Raw genomic sequence first — 8445 nt, 5'->3', positions numbered from 1 at the left:
ATCACAGCACACAGCACGATCTGTCACTATATGGTTTTGTGTGTGTGTACTTGTTTTTTTTTCTCCTCCGCTGTGATGGCAAAGGTCATGTCTCTTGTGTTGAAGAGCCTACCACCCATCCTAAGACAGGCCTTGCTAAGTAGCAGCTGAATAAACGTGTAACGACTTTAAAGTAACTCTTCAAAGGTGTAGCTAAACTGCTCGTCTACAGTTAATAGCACATGAGCCCTTAGATATGGGCTTTGGCGGCAGGAAGGTCTGGGTTTGAACCCCTGAGAGCCAACCTCCTGGCTCTGTGATGTTCAGCGGTTGTCGAACCTCCCTGAGTTTGTTTCCTCACTCAAAAAATGAACCTGCTACATTTGTTCGGACGACTAGAGATAATGCATTCATTATGCAGAACAAACACAGAGTCAGTGCTCAAAAAATGTTGATTATTATTACCCCAATACTAACAGTCACTCTACTCATGCTGGGTGGCCCATATTCCCCCTTGGTGCAATGGTGAGGGTTCAGCAAATCTGAGCTAAAAGACCCCCTGCTGTGCCTTCAACCTCAAAACAACATTCTCCCTCCCCAACACCCTCCGGCCCCGCAACATGCATTATTCCACCAAACGAGTTATTCGGTATTCAAAGAAATCAGGCCTAGAAGAGATCTTACAATCCAGGGTCTTAAGCATCAATTTATTTTTTTTTCGCTCAACCCATGGCATATGGAGTTCCCAGGCTGAGGATCAGATTCAAGGTGGGAGTGCCTTGGATCCTTTAACCCACTGTGCTGGGCCAGGGATTGAACCTGTGCCCTGGCACTACAAAGATTCCGCCAATCTCACTGTGCCACAGTGGGAACTCCAAATTTTTTTTTCTTTTTTTCAGCCTGAAAGATTGACTCACCGCTGATCTTTCCAGATTGTGTAACTGAACCTGATTAACCCTTTAAGAATGCTTGATAAAGGAGTTCCCATTGCGGTTTAACAGGTTAAGAACCCAACACAGTCTCCATAAGGATATGGGTTCGGTCCCTGGCCTCAGTGAGTTAAGGATCTGGCGCTGCCACAAGCTGCAGCTTAGGTTACACACATGGCTTGGATCCAGCATTGCTGTGGCTGTGGCATAGGCCCCAGCTCTAGCTCCAATGTGACCCCCAGCCCAAGAACTTCCATGTGCCGCAGGTACAGTCCTAACAAAAAAAAAAAAGAGAGAGAGAGAGAGAAAAAAACGAGTATTTGGAGTTTCCATCGTGGCGCAGCAGAAACAAATCCGACTAGGAACCATGAGGTTGCAGGTTTGATCCCTGGCCTTGCTCAGTGGGTTAAGGATCTGGCATTGCCGTGAGCTGTGGTGTAGGTTGCAGATGCGGCTCAGATCCCGAGTTGTTGTGGCTCTGGCGTAGGCTGGCGGCTACAGCTCCAATTATACCCCTAGCCTGGAACCTCCATATGCCGTGGGTACGACCCTAAAAAGCAAAAAAAGAATACTTGATACATATCTCAGGCACACCTGCCGGGAATGAGCTATGAAGTTAAGATGAATTAATGAACATATTATTCCTAGGGTATAATGTGATCCTTGGTTTAGGCTATCTGGGAAGGAAAAACTATGGTATGTATCCTGGAAAGCAGGTAAGACTGGGGCCAGACCCATCTGGGTTCTAATTTTTTGTCACCAACCAGCTCTGTGATCTTGACCAATTCCTTAGACCTTGCCTGTAAAACTAACCTCATACTATCTGCTTGGAGCATTGTTTAGAAGATTAAAAATAATCTGTAGGAAAGAGTCTGGCATGGAAGAGGTGCTCCATGAACCATAGTTAAGTAACAAAAGGGAATCAGAGCATTAAACTCATGCCCCGCCCCCACCTCCCTAAAAAAATTCTATTTCCTTTACACGAGAGAGCGCAAACCACAGCAAGTGGGACTGTGCCCTGTAAAGCCTAAGGATTTCAAACCTCCAATGGAAGAAATAGGACAATCTTTGGGAAGTTATCGATAAACGGGGCCAAAAATCTGACTGCCATGTACAGCTCCTCATCCTCTATTTTCACAGAAAAGCAGGGCGAAGTCCAGGCCTCAGAGAGTACCTCCCTGGAAGGCTGGCCAGGAAACCAGCATTCTCTAGTGGCTGTCCCTCTGCAATCTCTATCTCCAGCACCTGCCTTCTAAGGTCCAGCTGATCTGGGTGAGTCCTATGACTCACTTCTGTACCACTCTGCAACAAAATGTCCATGAGTTTCACCCTTTACCTCTTAAACAAAATTTTTTAAACGTTTCACATTAGCCTCTCTGCTTTTAGCCTCCTGCACAGTTTGGGCCCAACCGGGACTACCATGACGTCCTACTCCAAGCTTCCCCCTTTCTTGGCTCTGCCCACGTGGCAGTCCTCCCTGGGCCTGGCCCGGTACTCGCTTATCACCGGAAGAAGATAGCACCGTCTCTAGTTTGTTTTCCCAGTATGCAGTAGGTACCCAAATCCCAAATCCGCTTCCAAAAGAAACTAACTGTGGCGGATTTAAGCAATAAAGAATGTCTTCAAAGGATTTAGTTCCCTGAATCGCTAGGAAGCCTGCAGATCCAAATTCTAGATGGATGGACTAAAAACCAAGGCCCCAAACAGCCTCAGCCTTCCTCAGGCAAAACACTTCTTCCCTCTCCCTCTGCTCTTGGGCAATGACTTCCCAATTAAAAATCCAGGACAGCGCTCCAGGCCCGCCTGCAGGAGAGGTGGGAGAGTGGATGTCTAGCATTTCTAGCTTCTCACATGAGAGATGGCCTCCAGCCCAGCAAGACTTAAAAGGTAAGGAATTCCCGTGTAGGATAAGGTTCAAATGTGGGGCAGCCAAAATTAGAATACGGCAAATCATTACTGCACCGACTTCTCCGCACTGACTTCTCACCCCTCAGAACCCACCAATGTCTGATGAGTTTTGGTTTTCTTTGTGCTCACTACAGCACCATAAAAGTACGTGCTCACCACCTATTTATTGGAATAAATAAGTCAACAGCGACTCTAATGCCACACAGTCTCCCTTTTCCCGGGTTCCCAGGACATCCACGTTGACTGCTCCTTTGTCCTGAACGTTGGAAGTGGCCCAGATTCACTATGCCCTGCAGAGTGGCCTCCGAGGAACACCAGCTGTGGGCACAGCGGCCCCGCACACTGCCCTCCTTCAGCCTGGCTGGCACTAGCCCCAGGGCTGCCTGGCTGCCCCTCTGTCTTTGTGGCCTCTTTTCCATCATTCCCTGGCCCTGTGGACTTGGTGACCGCACTGGGCTCCCTCACTTTTTGACCCTGGGCACTCTGCAGTGTTTCTCCACAAGGGTCTTGAACAATTCTTTGTTCAGCAGAACTGCCCTTTAGGTTGCAAGACTCTTCACATTCTTGGCTGTTTTCAGTAAATGGTAGATGACTGTACAGTCTTGGTGACAACTGGAAAATGGATACATGTTTCCAATGTGTCCCTCCTTTGTAGTAGTGAGTGTGGGGATAGCATGAGCCCCAGCTGAAGCCCTGCTGTGTGGAGACCCTGCCCGCACCTTCTAACTGCTCCCTGGTAGAATCACCCTGGGGTTTTGAGCCAGCTAGCTGCCCACCTGGACAATGGAATTCTGCCCTCCTTGGGAGAGGGAGGCTTGTCCTGATACCAACATTAACATTGGGCAAAATTATAATCGTACAGTAACTCAACAAGTTGTGTAGAACTGGACTTCATACTCCTACTTTTCTGTGGGATCTGGGCAACAACTTAATCACTCTGAGCTCAAGTTTCTTCTTTCATAAAATGGGAGGTGTTTTAGATCAGCCTTCCTAGAAGCAGAGCTTGAGTCAGAGGTTTTTGTTCAAGCTATTTATTGGGAGAGTACTCTCAGGAGAAGGGGAGTAAATGAAGCATGATGGGGCAGGTGGAAAAGCCAAAAGAGGACACTTTGAAGAATAAATTACATGAGAGTCAGTTCTGCCTCGAGGTAAGGGAAGTGGCCGTTTGTACCCGCAGGTCAGCGAGGCACTGGCTGAGGTCTGGGTAGGGAGTTTCCTCCCATGGCCAAGGGAAGCTCCCCAACCCCCACCCCCAAAGATGTGGCTGCGAGTTGTTACATGCACACACACACACACGCAACGAGATATACACACACCCTCATAATCATCTGAGCACTATTTTGTAACCTATTCTTTCGACTGGCATCTTTAACATAGCATAGAATGGGTTTTGGGGATTTTTTGTTTGTTTGTTTCTTTTTGCAGAACCTGTGGCATATGATAGAAGTTCTGGGCCAGGGATGGAATGTGAGCTGCAGCTGTGACCTATGCCACAGCTATGGCAACTCTGGATCCTGAACTGCCACAGTTCCACGACAGCAGCAACTCCAAAATGTTATAATTTTTCATGACAACATAGAATTCCATTATATGACAGTACATAATTAATCAATTATTATATTTGATATATAGGCTATTTCTAACTGTTTTGCTCTTGTAAACCATGTTGTGACGAATATCCTTAGCTAAAACTTGAGCACATTCATAAGTGAGTTACTCAGGACAGATTCCCAGAAATGGTACTACTGGGTTAAAGACGTTTCACCTTTGCAATTTTATGCATATTGCCCAAACACCGTCCATCTGTAACCCTGCAACTATCTCTATACCCACAGATTCTACATGAAAATATGGTTGACCATGCCTTTGATCAACACTGTGTGATTTAACCTTGCCAGCCTGGTAGCGAAAATGATGCAAAATACTAATTTTAAATATTTCAGAGGAAATGCTCACTGTTTAAATGACCCAACACACATGGAATTTCCCCCAAATTTCTGTCTAACTATATTTATTCCTATATTTACAACAAAAGTTAGAAAAGACACTTTGAAAACACTGGCCTAAAAAAATTCTACCTAAGGATGCACACATGCAGTGACCAATTTTTAGTTTTATGAAATGGTTTATAATAGTAAAAAATTGCTGACATATGTTACTTTCTGATGTTTGGATTTTAACTTAAATGATTAGATAAGCAAACTGCCAGTCATAGGTATAGCTCACCCAGCTAGTTAATGAATAAGACTTTTTTTTAATCAAAAATTGAAAATTTGTCCAAATAAGCAGAATGGAGAGGAGAAAAAGAATAAAAATACTTGACGAAATGGTCATTGCATTCAGCAGACAAATAAATCCATTTGGCATTAGAAAAATTAGTTTCTTCTCAGCCTTTTCCCTGATTTTCTGGCCTTTGAGAAATTACTTAAGTGTGTCCTGAAACAGAAAAATAGACACGACTCCTGCATTCCCACTTTCCTCCACCCTGGGCCTCGCTGCACATGCATTTTGTAAGAGTTCATTAGAAACTGTTTGCCAAGCACTCTGACCTCCTTGGAGAGGAGTGTTTATAAATAGAATTTTTTCTTGTGGGGTCCTTTACTAGTTAAGTAAATGTCTCACGTTTCTTAAAAAGTACGACACAAGTGACTTCACAGGAGAGAAACAAAAGCTGCTCATCCTCTTAATCTGCTAGTTCTGGAAAGTTTCCCCAAGAGCATCTCCTTTCATAGACATCTAGAAACATTTATAATACTTCTCTGTTGACGACGTTAAACATTTCTCTTTTTTCTCCCAAATTAATATGCAACTCTATATGAACCATTTTTCTGAGGAAAAATAACATGTAATAATAAAATTATATATCCTCAATTCTAAGACAGTATTGACTCTAGAATTTACCTTCAATATAACAATAGCTTTACTAAGTAAAAAAGAAACATTACAATGAAAGTAGACTTAGATGAAAAGTCTGGTTCCAAGTTTGGATACATGAAAACGCAATGGAGGATTACACATTACAGAAGAGGAGAAATGTGGAAACACCAGCCACGGCTAGAAATTACGAGGCAGATACCCTAATGCCGGGCGCTAGGCTAAGTGACTTAGGTGTGCCGTCTTCTGATCCTCACAAGCAGCCCAGGTCTTTGTGGGCAGCATCAAGGCCAGACTGGCTTAGAGCAGAGCCTCTGCCTCCCAGGTCCAGAGTCCCGGTCACTGGGATCTCTGCCTCCCCCCTGTGCCGCTCATATTTCCATCTTAAACCATAGGCTGCGGTTTATTTGGGTCGTCCTCAACAAAAGTAGGATTTGCAGGGACTGGCTTGCTTGCTCCCAGATGGCTATTCCCTGGTCTGCTCTACTTCCTCTGCTCACCCCCCTTTCCCTCCTCTGGAATTCCCACGGAGACTTTCTTGTTGGTTACACAACGGCAGTAGGGGCAGGGCCTCTGTGAGACTGGAGGCGAAATGCATAGTATCTGAAAGGGAGATCATTGCTTAGGTTAAATAAACCATCTCTATGCTTCTTTTTATTTCTTTGCTCTGTTTATTTGTCCCTCTTCCCAAAATGACTTCCCCCACTTCTATTTATATAAATGAAATCATTCAGCAAGTATTTATTTGGATCTAGTCTTAACTCAGTATTTATCACGGTTGACCACGGTGTTTACAGGCGTTGGGGAGGAAGCAGTGGGGAAAACAAAAGGCACAAACACTTCCTTTAAGAATCCTACAAGTTAGTGGGGGAATTTAAAATTAAATAAATCAGTCCATGGACAAATTTATAAATACAAATTGTCATCAGGGCTCTAAAAACCAACCAAGTATGCAGTGCTTTCAGTGTCTTGGGACGAAGTGTCTTCATCTCGTCAGCAGATCAGGGGAAGTCTTCTCAGAGCAAATGACCCTGAGAGACAGGGAAGGGTTATGGGCATGGAAGGTGGAGAGAGAACAACTCAGAGGAGGGGGCAACACTTTCAAGCACCCCAAGATGGAAAAGAAGATAAACCTAAATCCTACACAGGCTCAGACCTCAATCAGATCACTGAACACAGGATCTTCTCCCAAAACCTTTCTAAAAATTTCCCCTGAGATATTAAGTCTATCACACCCTTTCTGAAAATTCTTCCAGCATTTTATTGCTCTTTCGTAGTAACAACAACAATCACATTTAATTAAGACTTACAATGTGTCATTCTCTCCTGTAGGCAGCCTACCTGTTTTCCTCATGTACCCGCACAGACGTCTCTGAGGTCGTTACTGTCGTGAGCTCCATTTTACAGATGGAGAAACTAAGCAGAGGCGTTGAAGAAACGGCCCATTTCCCAGTCGGTAAGTGGAGCAGCGGGGCTGGCGTTCTCCACCCACGCGGCCGCTTCGGAGGGCTTTCTTCATCATTTCAGGAGACATCTCACCTCTTCCACTAGGTGATCACGTCTGAGAGAGGGTGCCAGGCTAAGGGATCCACTCCCTCATTCCTTCGCTCGGCCAACATTTACCCCAGGGTTACTATCTGCCAGGTCCTACCCAGCTCCAGGGCCCTGTCCCAGGGCATCGAATGAAGGACGGTGAAGGGTCACACTGTATAACGCAGAGAGCCTTGTCGGGGCAGGAGATGGAAGGCAGAAGCTTTACAAAGGGGGCAGGAGCAGCAAAGGAAAACATCACGTTCGTCCATCAGCAGAAGGCCTCGCTCGTCATTCTTCTGCAAGGAGGCCTCCTGAGAGCACACGAGGACCTGACCACCTGTCAGGTAACCTCATGTATGACCTGGCTTCTTGTGCCCCAGCCACGTGGGTAGGGTTTGGCATCCCCACTGCATAAATAAGCAAACTGAAATTTAGAAGGTATTTGCGGCCTGCTGAAGCCGTTCAGCAGGGAAACGGCAACGCAGAGGACTGGCCCTCGGCGTTCCCAGGGCCAAACTCTCCTTCTGTGCAGTGCCCCAGACTCTACTGCTGAGTCTCTCCTTGTTAAGCTGAAGGGGACCAGAGGCTTAAAAAGTCAGCCAGTCTCCAGACTGTAGTCTTTATTAATGAAACAGTCAACACACACACACGGAAAGGATTCCCAACCCGGTCAGAACAGGGGCTATCTTGAGGAAGAAGACATGGATGTGTTGGAAAGGACCACTCAGCAAGCTTCTGAGGTGCTGGCAATGTTCTCATCCTTGCTTGAGTAGCAATAACATGAGCAATCACTTAATAATTCTTTAAGACATAAACCTGTTCGGTGCACTTTTCTGTGTGCATATGTCACCATGAAAAAGTTTTCAGAGAAAAGTCTATTTCTTACAGCAAAACACAGCTAGCCATAGATTACAGAGGCAGATGGTCCTGGTGAGAGAGGAGTTTATGTTGAGTTGCTTTTCAGCAAGACCCAAAGGGACAAAGTCTTGAGAGGGCACCTAGATGGGATGACGCCACCTTCTCCTTAGCCATGGTTGTAGGCCCTAGGTTGCTCACTTTGGTCCCTATATGAGCCCAAGATGCAAGAGTAAGGCACACAGAGGCCAGATGATATTTCCAGCCTGGGGTCATGGAGAAAATGGGGCTTGACTGTAAGAGATTACCCCTCTGGGAATCCACCAAAAATAGCTAAAGGACCCAGGGCAAAGTTAACAGTCTATAA

This window comes from Sus scrofa, chromosome 5 (assembly GCF_000003025.6).
Source record: "Sus scrofa isolate TJ Tabasco breed Duroc chromosome 5, Sscrofa11.1, whole genome shotgun sequence".
NCBI classification, from domain to species: domain Eukaryota; kingdom Metazoa; phylum Chordata; class Mammalia; order Artiodactyla; family Suidae; genus Sus; species Sus scrofa.
The sequence above is the reverse complement of the archived record's forward strand: the minus strand, read 5'-3'. Positions refer to the sequence as shown.